Genomic DNA, 18731 nt, shown 5'->3' on the forward strand with positions numbered 1-18731 from the left:
CCAATTTCTCGCAGAACTGCTGTTTCAGTTTAATTGTCAGAGTCGTATCTGCTGCGTAATATTTCTGGCAGTGTTTGCGGCAGTCGTTGTACTTGTAAGGCTGCTTTTCTAGTTTATAAGATGTGAGGGGAGATATTTTGTGTTGGCATCTGCATGTAACAAATTCCTCACGAAGAGGAACAACGGCACTCGCTCATTGCTTTTAAGGCTGGAGGAAGGATTCTATGCATGTGACATAAAATGTAAACCATCGAAATCCGCACTGAGACGTTCGTTCCTATTACTATATTTCTTCCAAACTTCGGGATAGAAGAAACGAATGCCACGTGACAGTCGTTTACGTTATAAGTGGGCTTCAACAAGCCCCATAATTTGGAACGGCGGAGGCAACTAAGGCGACATCTGTCTGGGTAACCAGCGCACGCCACCCAATTCGAAAGCAGCGGGTGAGGAGCTGTTTAGCACAATTTTCCCGTTTTCTTTTCAGGATAGCGCAGCTTATCTGGTTTGGCGCACTACGGCGCAGTTGGTTCAATGGTGAAGTCAGTGGATCTTTTTATACGCAGTCTATATACTGCTTGAGACTTATTAAACCCTAGTCATGCCGCCGCATCGGTGGTTGAGTGGTTATGGCGCTCGGCAGCTGACCCGAAAGACGCGGCTTCGGTCCCGGCCGCGGCGATCGCATTTCGATGGAGGCGAAATGCTAGAGGCCCGAGTACTGTGCAACGACAGTGCACGTTGAAAAACCCCAGGCAGACGAAATTTACAGAGCCTTTCACCACAGCGTTCCTCATAGCCTGAGCCGCTTTGCGAAGTTAAACCCCCATAAACCATAAACTTCATCCATGGCTGAACGTGGAAAGCCAGCAAACTAAATACACGAAATCAATTTTTGTTTCAATTTTTTTATTGAGTTCTTTACAGTACAGATAAGAATTGTTGCACGACGTATAGAGCACTTTAAAATATACCTTCAGTATTGCATCTTGGCCGAATGCATTTCTTTTTCCTGCATGCCATTATTTTCAGGCGATAAAAGATTGCAAAAGAAAGCAAAATATCACAGCCGAGCTATACGCGGTAAACAGTGCATTAAAGCCGTCTTGTCTGCAGTCAAACATAATTCGAATGCTCAATAAAATGGAACATCAAGCTGCTTTACACTATGATGCAATGTAAGTTTTAGACAGTTAAACGGAGCAGAATTGCTCATACAATAACAGGGGCCCCTAGTGCGATAAAAATACTGGTTAATAAATTTTAAATACTATGTGCTGCTACATTTGGACATTGAATGTTCGACGAACAAACGTGTAGAGAAAGCACATACATGGCACAGGCTTCTAACTGTCGGTTAGCAACAAACATTCTTCATAAAATGAAGCTCGGAGAGGATTTGTTCATTCATTTTTTCTGAAAGCATTGGATATGTACCGAAATGACTTTGATCGAAGTCGGAAAAGAAAGCAAATTTTTGTGGCTAACAGACGCCTCTTAATTATTTGGGAAACACGCCATCATATCGACTTTTAATCATTTCAATGCTGGGTACAGACCGACGAAGCTAACAAGAATGAACCATATGCAGAAATCAGCGGCTTCATAGCAAAGCAAGTCTTTACAAGTGAAATTCGATCATTCTTCAGTGAAGTACTCTGCAAGTGTGCTTAACGCTGCTTAACAGCTAAGGATAACACCCCATCGTTTTCCAGTATAGCACTAATAACAGCCTCAGAAAAAAATCAATAGAAAAAATAGCGTCTCACAGCTTAAAGTCGCACAAACGATGCGTGTTTATCTAAACTATCCATTTGTGCAAGAAGACAAAAGATCCATCGTAAGTACAGTGATGCTCTCACCGTGGAACGCAGGGAGCCTATTCCCGCGCCATGAAAAACCATATCGAAAGCTCAGAATAAGCAGCGCTGGTGGCTGACAGAGGCAGCAAAGACTACACAAACTACATGTACCCACACTATAATAATCCTGTCCCAGGACCGTCAATGCACTCGTTTCAATCCACTCTGCGCTTGTGTTCCCTTGGGCACAGCGAATAGGCCTGATGTCGCCGTCGTTCCGCCAGCACTTTCTCAGAACAGAAAAGAGGGGGAAAAGAAGTGAACAGAAGGAAGGAGGAAAGAATGAACTGTAGGTGCCACACAGTGGAAAAAGGTGCAGAGTGCATGTAAGGAAAGTGAAAGTGGAAGGTGGAGTCTACTAGATGCTGCGCATCGAAGGTAACAATCATCGTGGTGACGAGCGGTGGCACCGCGTCCGGCAGCTGGTGCATAGCAACGAATGTGAACGGGCTATGCACCAGCAGCAGGAAGGTCAACTGACAGCTGCAGCTTGAAACCCAGATTTCTGCCTCCGAGGTTCTCCAATCCTCTGAGGCACTGGGAGGAACTGCAGCAACTCCAGGAGCCGCGAGCCAACGCAGGAGGCGCAAACACCACCACCGCCCAGGAAGGCTGCCGGGAGCTAGCGGCCGCCGCGCTAACCTCGACGAGGAGAAGTGCCCCTCAAAGCGAGCGTAGATAAGGTTGAGGGCCGACAAATGGCACAGGAACACGAGTCGAGGAAGCAGAGGCAGCGCGAAGAGGGATCCCAAGAAGGCCACCAGTCAGAAGAGAAGCCGGCTGGGCCGAGGTAAAGGCCTGTTTTCTACCGAGGATTTTGGGCGACGGCACGGGGGTATGCTTACACTGAGCGGCGATGAACAAAAAGTTCAAAGGAGTCAGGATGATGTTATAGGACACAGCTCTTGAATACAACTTCAGAGAATCCAAGTGCAAAAAATGTAAAGCTAATGGCAGGACTGCCGCCGCGATCGGAGGCGAAACGAGAGGAGGCCACGTTTTGGAGGGAACAAGGCGCTGTTAGAGGTACGTGCAGAATTCAACTCACTTGCCGGCCATGACCGTCTAAATGCAATGCGCTCACGGCTACGTGCCAAATGGTGGAAGAAAAAAAAAAGTCCCCCCCCCCCCTCACGCCGCTTTTTCCATTGTGCTGCGGCTTAGTTCTTCCTGAAAAGCGTTATGAAATAACTGAAACCCGTGCTCCACATAAACGTTTCGAGGAAAAACGAGGAGCTGGCTGTACCACCAATATCAAGGCATTCCACTCAAATTCCACTAAAAAAAAGCGAAAAAGAGGCAACAGGAGTCTGTGTTCATTACGAAATAGCTGACCTGACTCTCGTTCCAGAAAAAACGTCTTGAATAGACGTATTACCTGGCACTTATGTGCAACCACAAAAGTTTATGTGGAATCTAGATTAAGCGTGTTTCACTGATGTCGCTTTACTGAGGAACCGCAGAATATTACACCACGCCCCTTTTAGGCACAATTCTGACATCAGCTCTTAGCGGACCAGCTCATAACGGAACAGTAATAGGTTTTCAGCATCTCGAGGCGTTTTAATGCATGTGTCACTAATTCAGCCGCTAATTTGGATTCATATCAAAGGAAGCACTATGATTGACGCATGCAATATGTGCGTGAAAGGATTGTTGCTCTAATTACTAATACTTCTCATTCCATTTACTAGAGGGAGACACAAATCTGAACATATATTGTTTGCCCTTTATATTGTGCTGAAGCATTCTGCTTGCGTCTAAGCTTCATCTATCATGATTAGACGTTAAAGGCCGTATAATTACCTTATTATCTATGTGACGGTTACAACCTTATAAAAAAAGTGCCTTTAATTGATAATGGCTCAAAGTAACGTGCATAAGTTAAACTTTTTCAGATGACAGTACTAAAGAGCTCTATCTGGATAAGTTGGTTATGGCACTAAAACATCATTTATCTTAACTAACCTTTCATGCCGCCAGTGCAGTGAATTTGTCTAGTCTTACTGAAACGTTTTGCTTGTTCGTTTTTTGTCGATCCGCTTTCTATAAGCGCAGTGCGCAACAGCTAGCTTTGCGGCTAGGCTACGCAGCTAATTTTTGAAATTGGCTTTACAACTACTGCGAAAATTGCACAGATAGTACTGGCTAAATTGCGGCACCCTCCCGGCTGGCTCGGCACCAAAGATAGCGTCGACGCTGGATTCTTCAACACGGTATCTCACTTTTAAGGCTGGCGTTCGCTTTAATTCGCGCGGTCTGACCAGTATACTACGGTTTAAGTAGAACTGCATCTATTGCTTTTGAGGTAGCTTGGGATTTCTAGCATAAGCACACATGGTATACGTTTTCATCTTAACAACGACCACGCCCAAAAACGTTAGTACCTTCGTGCTGGTCTTTGTATTTTTTTATTCTCATCTTTTTTTCGTTACAAAAATGTCGGGCGTAGTGCGCATCTCTGTTAGCAATAATTCTGAGTTTTTTTTTTTTTCTAGGCAAGGCGTTGAAGAGTTTTGACCTGTTGTTATCAGATGACGCTACTGTGTTTGTACTGGTGCGGTCAGAAGCAAATAGAGCACACTATTGCTTTCAAACATTTTTCACGTGTTCCCTAATAGAAACTGGGAGCCATGGTGTGCGCACGCTGGTAGGGGGAGCCACTGCGCTTTCTCAAGGACAAACAGTGCTCCTTCATTTCCTATGGGAAAGCTTGACTGCACTTGGGAATTCCGGGTTTCGTTAACCTACGTCCACACCTACGCTGCCAAGCAGCTGCGCTTACAAAGCTCGGTTAAAGTTTCCACCTCCAAGTGTAAGTTCTTGGCGTCAGAAAAGCGAGCAGGCGCTGCTCTTTACTCAAACTGGGGCTTTAAAAGCGTTTAAAACGTATATTAAAAATACACATGGGGAAGGTATTTTTGGAGAATATTCAATCATTCGCTCAATTAATGTGATACATTAATGTATTTTTTCACGCAAGAACTGTATATAATGCGAGGATCACCACAACAAAACGTCCTTCATTAACATGGGGCACTGCTCCTCTTCTGACGATAACTAAAGCAGCGTTTGTTTGCTAGCGATAAATTCCCATGCGAATTTTCTTATAATAATAATAATAATAAAAATTGGTTTTTGTGGAAAGGAAATGGCGCAGTATCTGTCTCATATATCGTTGGACACCTGAACCGCGCCCTAAGGGAAGGGATAAAGGAAGGAGTGAAAGAAGAAAGGAAGAGAGAGGTACCGTAGGGGAGGGCTCCGGATTAATTTCGACCACCTGGGGATCTTTAACGTTCACTGACATCGCACAGCACACGGGCGCCTTAGCGTTTTTCCTCCATAAAAACTCAGCCGCCGCGGTCGGCTTCGAACCCGGGAACTCCAGATCAGTAGCCGAGCGCCCTAACCACTGCAAGAACTGTTCTCCAAAATTTTTTTCGGAGAACAGTTCTTGCAAACATATTAAGTGAATTAGCTTTTCTTTGCAGGAATTTCCTTATTCGCCGCAGTCTTCTGAGTCGTCTGTCTATCATCCAAGCAGCGAGGTGCAGACTCTCTGGAAGATATCGAACCTAGAAAAAACGAGGTTCATGATAATGCGCGCAATGGAAAGCGAGCTGCATTTGTTTTGATACCGGTTTATCTCTGCTTCCAAGCTTCAAAGTTTTCAACACGTGAAAGACTTTTCATTTGCGCACTGCGCCGACCCTGCAAAAATTTCTTTTACTCTTGGGTGCCAAAATTCTCCAGGACAGGCGGCAAGCGACTGAGGATAAAATCTGCGATGTTTGCGAGTGATCACCTGCTTTCCCTAGCATACATCATAGCACGTGCGTGCGACTTCACCGCGACAAGTGCGGTTTCCAGTTAGCGGCTAATCACAGATCTTTCACATTCGGCTCCTGATGACGTGTCCTGGAGACGTATGGCACCGACAATACATGTTGGCTAATTTGAAGTGCTTGACTGGAAATAAAAGCCTCATAAAAGAAACAAGAACATCCTTAAGAGGAAGTACGCGATGAAAATGGCCTCTGCTGAATAGGCTATAGCCCTAGTTTCGAAAAGCCAACACGACCATGTTCACAATATTTTACCCGTTCTTTTAAAGGTAGGCTTTTATTTAAAAAAACGATTAGCTGTTATTTTTTGTAATTGTGTGTCTTAGTAGCCGGTACGAAAAGAATTAAAAAGAAGAGGAGGGTTACAAGTGCTGCAATTGTGAGGAGATAAAAGCAGTGAACATAAAAGGAATCGCGGGAAGAATAGGCTAGTTTTCTGGATGTAATACTCGCACGGCGCACGAGCCGAGCGGCCACATCAAGTACCTTTAAAATTTTTAAGTCCTGTGAGCTAAAGTTTGTTTCGATGGCAGCGCAGAGAGGATTGATTTAACGAGAATTCTGCCAGCGCCAATCTTGACGCGCATACATGAAGCAAACTCCAATTCAGTGGCTCAGCGTCAGTGATCTGAATGAAGTTAATACTTGTGGTGTTCGCAAATGCAATAAAATGGAACCACTGACACAGGGAATACATGTCCAACCTCAATCTACGCAAATACAAAAGTTATACGCAGTGCAACACGAGATACTCAAGATAAAGTTGAGAACCAGTGGCCGCTAGGCCGAATACAAGGTTAACAGAAGGGCGCCGGAAAACTGAAACGCGATAATCTGATAAAATTTTCAAAACAAATGTTGCCTTAGTGGATTACTTAATCCAAATCTTAAAACATACGCTAAAGAAAATACTTAAATTTTATTTCAGGCATAAACACTCCGGCAACCAATACACCGACTTCAGCAGTTTGGTTTGCGTTACCGTGTAATAAGCCCCAAAGTTATCAAAAAGGCCTCTTTTTTAGCAATTTTTTTTAAGGAAATGTGTGCCTGACTGCGCGGTATGCTGGCCTGAGTACACATAATTTATAGCATGCGAACGCTACAATGTCGACAGATTTTTATTGAAACATAACTGAACAACTGCTCATGCTACCCGGTGGCGTTTACAGCACATCTGCCTCCCCTCCATTCAGCATGGACGCATTGCCCTCCATTTGACCCCGCTTATCTTAATAGGCCACTGATGAGAACGATAAGAAAGAAGCAATGTTGTCGCCAACTCGATCTAAACCGTGACGCAGCAGGCCGTATCTCTCATTGTCTTTTCCTCTGAAAAGGGGTCACTGAACCGCGGTGGAGCACTTTTTCTCGTGAAGAAATGTCTGCAGCTAGAGGACCTGAAATTATTGCAGTTTCGCTTGTTCTCTGCGGTGCGCTCGCAATCAGAAGGCTCGGAATTGTTCTGGAAGTAATAAAGGCGTTGTGCCTATCCAGTGCAAATTAACCGTGGCTGTCTTTTGTATTCACTGGAGCATGAGTTTTGGCAAGCGTTCTCTTCGCTCTTCTGGGTGCATGGCCATCTCCTAAATTCAATAATCGCATTAAGAATGCGGCTTGGCTCGCAGACGAGGAAGATTAATGCACTGTTCTAGTAGTTGTTAGAGAGGTTTCGCAAGCGAGAACTAATCGAAGTCCTCTTCCTACTGCGTCGCAGCTGCGGTTACATTTCCTTCATGCCAACCATGCGGTTAAGACCACTTTGGATAGTCTGGAACAACTATATCCCAGAAGTACGAGCAGATTTAGTGAACGCTGCATTACTAGTTCGAAATGTGGGTTTTAGCTGGGCAATACTTTGTAAAATACAGGTGAAAATAGCGGAAAACAAAGACAAAAGAGGCAAACGCAATATAGGATGGGCTCCGTCTAAGAAATCATCACTTTTCTTCGAACCAGCATACAATCAACCAATAATGGATCGCGGGGTGACCCGGCAGCCTGGGTGACTCTTCGAAAAGCAAATGTTTTCGTTGCACTGCGACAGCTGGCTTTGTGGTAATTACATGGCCCAGTTTTTTTGGCGTGTATTGTGCTAGATTTTAGAACAATGAAGAGTTCGTTATCAGCGCGTCAGTCAGCGCCCCCTTGTCTGTTGCGTTTAGTACCTGTTGTTGTTCACTTGTACTTTTTTCATCCGTTTTGCTACATTCATCTTAAGGGTAAAGGGTAGGTCATATACTACATATCATCAACTGCACCACCTGCTTCATTCGGTATATTTTATTGCGACAGCATTGAAACCATCTGCATGAAAATATTCACAGCGTGGTTGAGATAAAATTCGCCGAATGGTGAAAACAATGATGACGTTACAGGATCAAGTGGCATGCCCAAGTGCTCATTAGTCCATGGGGCTCGTGACTTCATGAAACCACATGACTAGTATGACGTGCAGGGTGCACTGGAAAAACACGCATGGTAAGTCATAAAATTCTCTGTTTGTTCGAGACAGCGATGATGTCAAATGTTCACGCGTCATGGCCGAGCGCTGATTGGCCGCCGGAGTGTGTGACATCTTGAGACCACATGACAGGGACGAGTCGGTAAGTGCGCTTGCAGATGCCTGTTGGCAGGTGATATGGGTGAGCGCTGACTGGTCGTCAGGGTGTGTGACGTCGTGATTCCACCGTCGCAACGTGACCAAGTTTGCAAGTCCGTTGGCAGTATGCATTTCACAGGGGCGCTGTCACGTGACTGATTCTACGTGGTGGTGGGCTCGACGGAAGTTTGCAGCTGCGTTTGTTTTCGTGCAGACGTGTCTAGCCAGCCTCGAGCATCGGTTGGAATGCAGCCGAAGTCAACGCCGCGTGTGTCTACGTTGTGAAAATTCTTCGCAAGCGGAGAGGGCGGCCCCTGAAGTATGTCGCTGAGGATGCAGTATCGGCGAGCAGCAGTGACAGAGGTGGAGAAGGTGGCCGAATGGACTTCAGACTCTGTTGCTTTCGCATTCTCAACAATTCATGTATTAAACGTTCCGCATTTTTTATTGTGTATCTTCTTCACTATAAATTCAAGTGGAATTTTTTTCGGTTAATATTTTGCATTTCTATTATCTTTCTTCGAAACAATAATTTTCTGTGCTGTGTTTACTTAGAATAAAACTTTAGAAGAGAAAACCTACAGTATAGATGGGCACCATTTTAGTTCGGAGGCCTTGCATACCTATGGTGATTATGTTGGAAAAAGGATCGACCTTAATTTTTCTCCTGATTTCTAACAACGGCTCAAATGTAAGAAAAAGTGACATTTTCACTTATAATAGACCAAAGACAAAAATAGCTGCTTAACTTATTTTGCAAGAACAACCTGTACTAAACTTCTGAAACCGTAGAAACTACATGCGTAGTCAGTAGGAGTGCCGATTTGAGGCTTCTTTGCTTCTCAGTTTCCTTCTGTAAAATCTCTTTTGTGGTCTTTTCTGTACCTCTCTTATTAAAACACTCTCAACAGGGGTACATTTCACGCACGCGTATCACAACTTAACACACTAGTAATACTTTTAATGCCTGGATTATTACCGCCAATACCACAGAACATTAACACGAGTCAAGTTGCACCACTGATTTATTGCGCTGCGTCTAACATGGTAATTCGAATGTGTATTGCAAGGATGGTATCTTTTGAGTGCGCTTCTAGGTTACATGACTGAGCGACCCGCAGTCGTTTGCCGTTCGTATGTGAATACATTCTTGAGAAGCTCTGAATGTGCAGCCACAGAAAATCCGAATTAATAACGCCATGAATAGATCTGCACGAATATTTGTGTACGAAAGCGCAATCGTCATGTGGCTCTTGTACGTACACCAAGTGTCGCGGTCTTTCGAATACAACACGCGAAGCCACAATCTTCGGTGGAAAAGCAAGGAAATGTGTAGTCCAAAAAGCCTTACACACCTGTCCACCAGTGAAAGAAAACTTTGAAAAAAAATCACAGATGAACGAAACAACCTCGCGCCTCACAATAGGTAAGAAAACCGCAGTGCTAGACGTACGTACGTTCCAAGAAACATGAACTGTACCTCTTTGGTGTGCATAATGGCTTCTAAAGAACCAGTGGAGCTTAAAAAAAAAAACAAGTTGTGTTTATCACATGGTAATTTAAAGCATAAATGCGAGATAGTGCAAACTCAGAACATAATGGGCGTGCCCGTTCACACCCCTAATTTTGAAAGCAGAGCTGTTCTGACTTTCCTGAGGGCAGAGAAATTTCAAGGTTACTGAACAATCTTCAGCATTTTTCGGCATTTCATGCAGGTAAAGCAAAAAACATCGAATTTTTTTCTCATTTCAGCTCACTCAGTGTAGGTCATATTTAATGGTGCCTGTTTTTGTTCTCTGTGGCTTTAATCAGCTTTTTGAAAACCTATGATAGTGTCCATCAATGTTTATTTTTGTTAGTTACGCTGAGAAATTTTCTGCATTCAGTGAATGTTAATTTATGCGACTTCTGTTTTCTAGAAAACCACGCAATGAAAATGTCAGTTATTTACGATGAAAAAGGGCCATCAAGGCTTGAGTAGCGGCACAGGAACCTAAAATGCGTGCGTTCCTGCAAGTCTCATCGCAGATGTTACCATTGTAAACAAACTAAATAATTTAGTGGGTTTCAAATGGTTTGCTCCAGACTAGTATCTTCTAACGGTGTGTACTTATCATTGACACTGGCTCGATCTCTCTCTCCCAAAAAACAGCGGATTGTTCTAGAATATATATATATATATATATATATATATATATATATATATATATATATATATATATATATATATATATATATATATATATATATATATATATATATATATATATATATATATATGTATATATATATATATATATACACACACACTGGGGGAGTATCCGTGTAGGCCTCACTTTTGCGACTTGAGTATTTAGCTTCACCTCCCGATGAATGCAACTTACATTATCATCAAAAAGTGTCCATTAAACAATACGGGACTCTGTGCTGTGTCATTCATTGAATGGTAGCGTACCCTCTAGTACAGCTCAGTTTACAAAAAAGAGCGTATGATGGACGCAAATCAAAATGTTACGTGAGATGCCCCAGCAACTTCTGCATTTCATCTTAACTATCGCGTTGGTAATCAGTGAACTATTGTTCCATAGCAAGTTTCTTTATAGTGACTCAACTGCCTGTGTTTGTCATACTACGTCGCTGATGTAACCAGTATTGCAAGGGTAAGACAGGGGCGGCAGGCTGTGCAAATACATAAATAGTAAAAAAGATATAAATTCCACCAAGTCAATTTACTTAACGTAATCGGCGGTGCGCCATCAGAGTGCATCGACGTGGTGCTGACCTAGTTGTTGACTGCGGTCGCCCTGTTCTCCCATGTTGGCTTTTCGCGCTTCCGTATTCTATCACTTTGTCAGCACATCATGCACCTGTACATGAAAAGCAGGTCATCACACAGCCTCTTTAGCGCGAACTAAGCTAGTGCTGTGAAAAATGAAGTACTACACCTCAGCACTGCACTTGATACGTGGCAAATCGTCATTTGGTGGCATTGTTAGCATGGCGGATCCGAAATCTTTTACCTGTTATTACAATACGAGCGTAGGTAAGTGAAGCCCTCGTGCTTACAACTGAGGCTTGAAGGCTCGCAGCGATTCCATCATATATTGCTGCCCTAAAATCTTAAGCATATATGCAAAGACGGTATCAATGAGTTTTCTTTCTTAGTGAACTGCCCTCTGCGCCTCTCTAAGACGCTACAAAGAAATGTCTGGCAACGCTGCAGGTATACGGCGAAACATCCAGCAAAAGAAAGTCACGCGTAGTATCTTCTCCCGAAAGAAGAGCCTCATATGACCCAGCTAACAATGTCTGGTTATCCCGTGACTTCTTATAAGAGCGATAACTGCTCCTACAAGTTTTCTCAGCAATGCGTAGCCGCTGTCCGCACTGAAAAGAATAGCACGAAGGAACTAGCGCGCGGGTAATGGGCCAGGCGAGTGCGAATGCAAGCCTTTATTGGTGTGAAATTGTTATTTTACAAGCAATTCTGTAAAAGCCAATGTGTGCCTCAAACCTCACAGGTACGTCTAGAAAGAAATAAATATTGCCGCGACCGGGTTTCGAACACGCGGCGGCTTGAACAGATCAGTTTCTCTGGCCACTGCACGAGGTCACTATGCTCTCGCCACAGCCGATCGCGCAACGCTTTGGCAGAAACGCGGCCCTGGAGGAATAGGCCTACCCGCCGCGGTGGCTCAGTGGTTAGAGCGCTCGGCTACCTAGCCGGAGTACCCGAATTCGAACCCGACCGCGGCAGCGTTTGTGTGCTGCGCAATTTCAGTGCACATTAAAGAACCCCAGGTGGTCGAAATTTTCAGAGCCCTTCACTACACCATCCCTGATAGCCTGAGTCGCGCTTTGAGGCACCCCCTTGAAATGAATAAAAATACAACGCTTGTTACGCTCCACATCTGCTGGAGGCCTGAGCTCGGAAGCAAGTGATGATTTGAGTACATGACGAAGGCGCCGCTGTTCGACAAAATCCCGCATAGGCTAAGATTCAGATGTACTGTCAGGACCTATAGGAAAGTGTTGAATTCCATGCCGGCCGAACAAAACGAACAATTATTTTCAGGTGGCGTGATTTCTCATTTACTGGATATATGTGGCAGTGAACTATGCCGGAACAAGCGAATTAGTTATTTTCATGTATATTGTGCCATGAGTGGCCGCGGCTGGCACAGGACTGTGTTAATTGGAGAGATAAGGGAGAGCCTTTGTCCTGCAGTGGGCGTGCCGGGCTGATGATGATGCTGATGGTGACCTCCGTGGCGGAAATGCTGAGAAATTGGAGCGTATACCAAGGTATATGGACACTATAAGTGAAGCCTGAATCGTTTTTCTTAGGTTCATAGTATAGCACCTCATCAGGTTATTTCAGCCCTGTTTCTAAATTATGATAAGAATTAAACCAAGAATGAAGGTCAAATTAAGAAACAAAAAACTAACAGCTTAATAACAGTGCCGTGGATGAAGAGAATAGAAATGGTTGTGGTGTGGCTAGACCCCTCTTTAAGAGGTGCAGAAATGTGTCTGTGGAGTTTTCCGTATGTTATGCGAGAGAACAGGTTTGAAATTGAATAAAAGTCATAATTTGTCATATTAACTCTTTGTATATAACCTCGAACAAACTGAGTTATGTGAAATCACAGTAGTGGTGTTGCCCACAACAAATAAGCTGCAGATAAGAGGAAACCTGGGATAGTGAGCAGACTGGTCCGCCCATTGCAAAAGCAACCTGTGCGTTTCGTTGCTACGAAGAATAAGTGTCCAGTCGAAATGGAAGTTTGAGACCACGAGTGAGATAATAGAAGCATACATAATAAAATGTATGCAGATAAATTTTAGGGCGCCACATCGGTGGCAATGCTGATGTCACTGAGTGCTCTGTCGATTCATACAGGTTGTTTGAGGGGTGTTTTCTGTTCCGGTCTTCTAGCGTACAATAAAATTCTATGCCCGAGCTGCTTTCTTACATAATCTGCGTTTCTAACAGATATTTTTACGGATAGTGTACGCTTCGTTCTATCTTTCATCTTCTTTGCGTGTCGCCAGTGTGGGGCTGTAAATATATGAGTAGTCCTGAAGAGATGGTCATTACTGTACGCACAGATTACGATGAGGGCAACGTGTCAGGGGCACAAGGCCGCTGAAACTAGCGCAACACTGTCAAAAAGCAATCAAGACAGCTGTGCCACAGATAAGTAGGAGAGACAATGTATCCATTATGACACAATGGAACGCAATTTCAAGTGCTCTACGGGGTCGAACTAAATTAGGATGCAGACCAATGGCCAAATTCAGACAGTATGCCTATAGCAAGATAGATGAAACGCTTATGTAAGCACTGGCTAAAGCGGTACGAAGGAAGAATTCGATAACATACTTCACCTTGGTGAACACTGGCGCGTGCCCAATGTGCAAAAAGAAGTTCTGCGCACATGAGCAGCACGTGCTCCGCAAAAGATAAGAACGTGGCATATGGCATACAAAAAAATCTTATGTGATACAGGACAGCCAGACACGGCCGCAAGACGAACAGAACAGAAATGAAGGATTACAAAACTAGTCATCGTAGGTAAAAAATTCCATTCATATCTTACAGCAGTCCTGCGTGGAGATCGTTAAAGTTCTTTCTACTGTGATGAGGAGTACCAGTCACTGGCCAAAGTAAGCCGTAGTGCTCCCGAAACGTCTTTCTATATTGACTTTGTCCAGTGACCAGTACTCCTCATCACTATGATTCCTGACAGGACGGTATGCCGTCAAACCCTCGACTACATCATTTTTTCTACTTGCCTGCAAGTCTGCGAAAAAAATAGGCCTACTGGTTTTTGTACACACATAGGCCATCACTAATGTTTCCAGGAATATAAAACATACGCGTACTTGACGTCATCTAGATGAAACACCAGATATGCACTCAAATATGAAGCAAAAGAGGGCTGGCAAGAATACTACGCTGATAAAGACAAATACATCGCTATGAACCGAACTTCCACATGATCCTGCAAGAGGTTAATGGAAGTTAAGAAATGGCAATGAAAAAGTGTACTACTTAATAAAGTACACAAACAAGTTTAAATGCTGTTTATTACTAAGCACTGAGAAGAATAACCCATAACTTTCAAAATACTTGCAAATCACAATTTATTGCACGAGCAGACTAAGGTTAGTTTTAATGAACAATTTTATGTTCGTAAAGCAAACGGCCTGTCCGGCAAGATTAAAAGAGAGCAGTTAAGCTCCGCCATAAAGGTATGGCGCGATGGAGCAATTGGTCAATTAATGCCCATATATGTGGAATTCGCGACTTTGCAATCATAGATCTCTGGGATCCATCATACCACTCCTGGCGCAGTGGTGCAGCGGTTAAGCGATGTGCCACTGCCCTGCGGTACCAGGCACTGCCACCTGTGGTCCTTTTGCGACATTAACTAGAGGGAAAGCTGGCGGCGCTGCACCTCAGCCCCCATGGGCGCTCAAAACATCATTGGGCGATGAGCTACTTGGTGCGGGACAGTAGGTTTTTTTCAGGAACAGAGAGTGGCGTTACTGAGATGTCACATTTCGTCCATGGCGCACACCGCGCGCAAACGACTTTGGCTCAAACGTAGTGCAAAAAAACAAAACATTGTAGCGAAAACGCAACATCACACGACGCCAATAAAAGGTTTTTGTTTTCAAAAATGCTATGAAAAAACTTCTTAAATTGTAGAAGCGACAAAATTAAAAAAAAACATATTTCTCTAAAAGCGCGCCTGTTAAGCACGAAATATTGGCTTTTGTGGTCTGCAGTACTTGGCCAACAGGAAAGCAAGACATCACTTATTCTGGGCAAACATTGCATTTGCATGCTTTTCTGCCCATTTGTTGCAATTTATAGACAGGATATTGAATGTTAGGACATTCTTGATTATGGAGCAACGTTTGTTTTTTTCAGTATTTTTTGGACAAAAGTCGTGGTTCTGCAGTCAGTAGCTCTCCGCCCTATGATTCTTTGAGCGCCCATCGTGGCTGACGTGGTCTCGGGGAAGCTACATGAAAACTCCCAAAGGCGGGGCGACAGTTTTCTCTCTAAGTAATAGTAAGAAACTATATGTTGTGCGACCCATGGTACTCTTCCCCAGCGGCTAATCATTAATTTAAATACCACCTGCCGCTGTGAGCAGTCTGCTCACTATCCCATGGGCAGGTTAAGATGGCACTACATGATCACGTGACCTAAATGACCCACCGGCCACCTAGATTAATCTCTGTGGACCACCTGGCAGAACCATACCCCTGATTTTAAGAAAGCCTTTTTGGATCATAAGTGTGGGCAGGAATCGTGTACAAAAGGCCCTCTCCACCTTTCAATTAAACGAAGTGGGAAAAATTCTGAAAACAAAAAAATAAAAAGTATTGAATAAAAGAATAAAAATAAATACAAAGGGAACACGAAAACAGACAATAAAATTAAGAATGAAAAGCGAGGCTTAAAAAATTGAAAAAGAAGCAAACAAAGGAAACAACCATAACAGTAACGAAAATAAAAAATTTAAGCATGGGCGGAGAAACATAGGACAGGGAAAGACCCGTATTTCCGCTCATAAGCAGACCGACGCCGCATTTTCTTGATAACGGGGCCTTTAATCCTCTCACGTTTAAATGCCTCCTTCTGCAACAGCAAGTGCCCCTTCGCAAATACAAGACATGTTACATTACCCTTCTCTTTGAAAAACTCTTCAGCGTCCCATAGAAGCCTTTCTACATGGTGGTCGACGACAGAGCTTTGGTGTGTTTCTTGAAAATCTGACAAAAACGGGGCTACCTACAGGCACTGCATTGTATTGAATTCTACTGCTGTGCACCAGCATTTTCACGGTTGAGCACGGGCGACTTGTCAAAGACAATGCTCTCGTCTTTTGCATCTCTTCACCTCGCCGGCACAGCCAGAACGAAGTGAACCTGCTCTGTTTAATGGCTAAATTCGGCCATGTTCAAGGGCTTCCCGCTCGAAAATGAAGTTCGGCTGGAAGGTTGCGCTGGATAGGCCGGCCTGGAGACGGAATGTAACAACATGCCTCGTGTTTTCTGAAGCCAGCGGGAAAGGAGCATGCTTTCTGCTTTGACACGCATGTAATTGGTGGCGCAGCATTTTTATCTGCTCTCTGGACACGGGTAATCAATAATTGTTAAGAAAACCGATGTATTATTTTTAACGAGATAGCGTTAAGGTTCCCGTTCTGCGAAAAATCCGGGGTCGTCATCGGCATTGTGAGCGAAAAATTGACCCTGTGAGGGCGGCCCAGGTGGCAACATGTCCACCCAGGGTAGCCGCCTAGGTGAGCCACTTAGGGCGGCCTACTAGGTCACCTGACCTTTGACGTCATTACAACCTGCCGAGCGGACTGTGAGCAAACTGACCACCGTTACAGGTGGCAGCTGATTAATGGCTGGTCGCGAGAGGTTGCTCGGGAAGAGCAAATTGTTTGGTCTGATTTGGTTTATGGGGGTTTAACGTCCCAAAGCGACTCAGGCTATGAGGGACGCCGTAGTGAAGGGCTCCGGAAATTTCGACCACCTGGGGTTCTTTAACGTGCACTGACACCGCACAGTACACGAGCCTCTAGAATTCCGCCTTCATCGAAATTCGACCGCCGCGGCCGGGATCGAACCCACGTCTTTCGGGACAGCAGCCGAGCGCCATAACCACTCGGCCACCGCGGCGGCTGATGAGCAATTTGTGTCGCACCAGATCCACTGCAGGCAGAACCTGTCATCGCAGGTTACTGGCGCGTAGCTTAACCGCTGCAGCACTGTGCCAAGAGAGAGAAAGTGAGAGAGAGAAAGAAGGAAAGGCAGAGCGCTATGAGAGCGCCCAGGGCTCTATAAATGTAATGTTGAGGATGACCCATTCCGCATATATAGGTATTAACCCCTGAACGCTATCCCGTTATACCTTCAAGGTGGGGTTAAGTGTCCTTTGCAAAAGAAATATTTTTTTTCCTTTTGCGCGTCGCCAAATTCCTTACGCACAAAATGCCGCGCAGCGCATCGCTTCATTTTTTAGTACATACTGCTTTTCTAAGTTAAGGATATGGCAGGTTCGCGATAGTACCACACAAAGGAACAAGTTTGGAATACTAAATACAGATTATAAATTGGAAGTATCCAGCAGTTTATTGACACATGCGGCAGTGTTGGGAAAGTATAATCAAGTGAATGAAGCGAAAAAAAATGAAGAGAGACAAAATCTTCAAATTCCTATTCTTGGGGACGAGCAGCACACGAAGCGATTGGGCCATGGGGATTGTTTTAGTGAGGAAAGCTAGAAAATGGTATGGTGGTTTGTCACAAGGTCAAAGGACGGTTACAGAGATAGGAGAGAAATTTCGCGTGGGCGGAGACGGTGGCCAGCCTCTTTCTTTCTTTTATTTTGCCACGGTGTGATTTTATTCGGCCTGGGAAACTATGCGGCTTGCAATAAGAACAACATAATCAGGTTTCTGCTGGCCGAGAATGCGCCGAGCTGTGCGGCACAGGCGTCCGTGTGGGCCTCGGTAGGGACTGTCGAACCGAAAGGGAGTAGTATCAGCTGTTTCGCCAATATAGATTTTTCCACAGCCCAATGGGATGGAAAAGACCACACCTACTGCGCACATAATTAACATCGTCTGGTAGTTAGTTTTGCAAGCGCCAGTTTTCAGCTGGCCACCACAGGTTTGGGCACGTAAACCAGAAAGCTTCCGGGGAGCAGAAAATACGAAAATGACGGAAACTTTTTAAGCACTTTTTTCAGCCCATGCAACGTCTTGTGGAAGTAAGGGACCATTTCAAACATGGCTTGCAGACTCTGTGGAATGCTTTTTCATTACTTTCTCCCAAGAATTTACTCATCGCCAGCAAAACCGAACGGGGAAACCCGGGAGCCCCGCCGCGGTGGCTCAGGGGTTAGGGCGCTCGACTACTGATCCGGAGTTCCCGGGTTCGAACCCGACCGCGGCGGCTGCGTTTTTATGGAGGAAAAACGCTAAGGCGCCCATGTGCTGTGCGATGCCAGTGCACGTTAAAGATCCCCAGGTGGTCGAAATTATTCCGGAGCCGTCCCCTACGGCACCTCTTCCTCCTTTCTTCTTTCACTCCCTTCTTTATCCCTCCCCTTACGGCGCGGTTCAGGTGTCCAACGATATAAGACAGATACTGCACCATTTCCTTTCCCCCAACAACCAATTATTAATATTATTATTATTAACCCGGGAGTCTAAAACCGGTCGACCCGCTTCACCGGACTTTGCTGCATTATATGCGAGTGACTTTTTGTTAAACCATTCACAAAACACAAAATCGCGATGCTGCGCTTCACCAACTTCGAAAGTGCCGATTCGCACGGCAAAAGGGGCAATGGTGGCTTCCTGGTACTACGGGGCTGGGATC

At 44.6% G+C, this 18731-nt stretch overlaps 1 long non-coding RNA gene across 1 annotated transcript; it reads left to right on the forward strand.

Moving 5' to 3' along the window:
- The first annotated feature begins 2666 nt into the window (after positions 1-2666).
- Positions 2667-8744, forward strand: LOC144130294 (uncharacterized). The gene is made up of 3 exons (XR_013314052.1): positions 2667-2888; positions 8089-8191; positions 8527-8744. It is a non-coding gene; the product is annotated as an uncharacterized LOC144130294 (long non-coding RNA).
- Positions 8745-18731: the final 9987 nt, after the last annotated feature.

The sequence above is a fragment of the Amblyomma americanum genome, chromosome 4, assembly GCF_052857255.1.
Source record: "Amblyomma americanum isolate KBUSLIRL-KWMA chromosome 4, ASM5285725v1, whole genome shotgun sequence".
NCBI classification, from domain to species: Eukaryota; Metazoa; Arthropoda; class Arachnida; order Ixodida; family Ixodidae; genus Amblyomma; species Amblyomma americanum.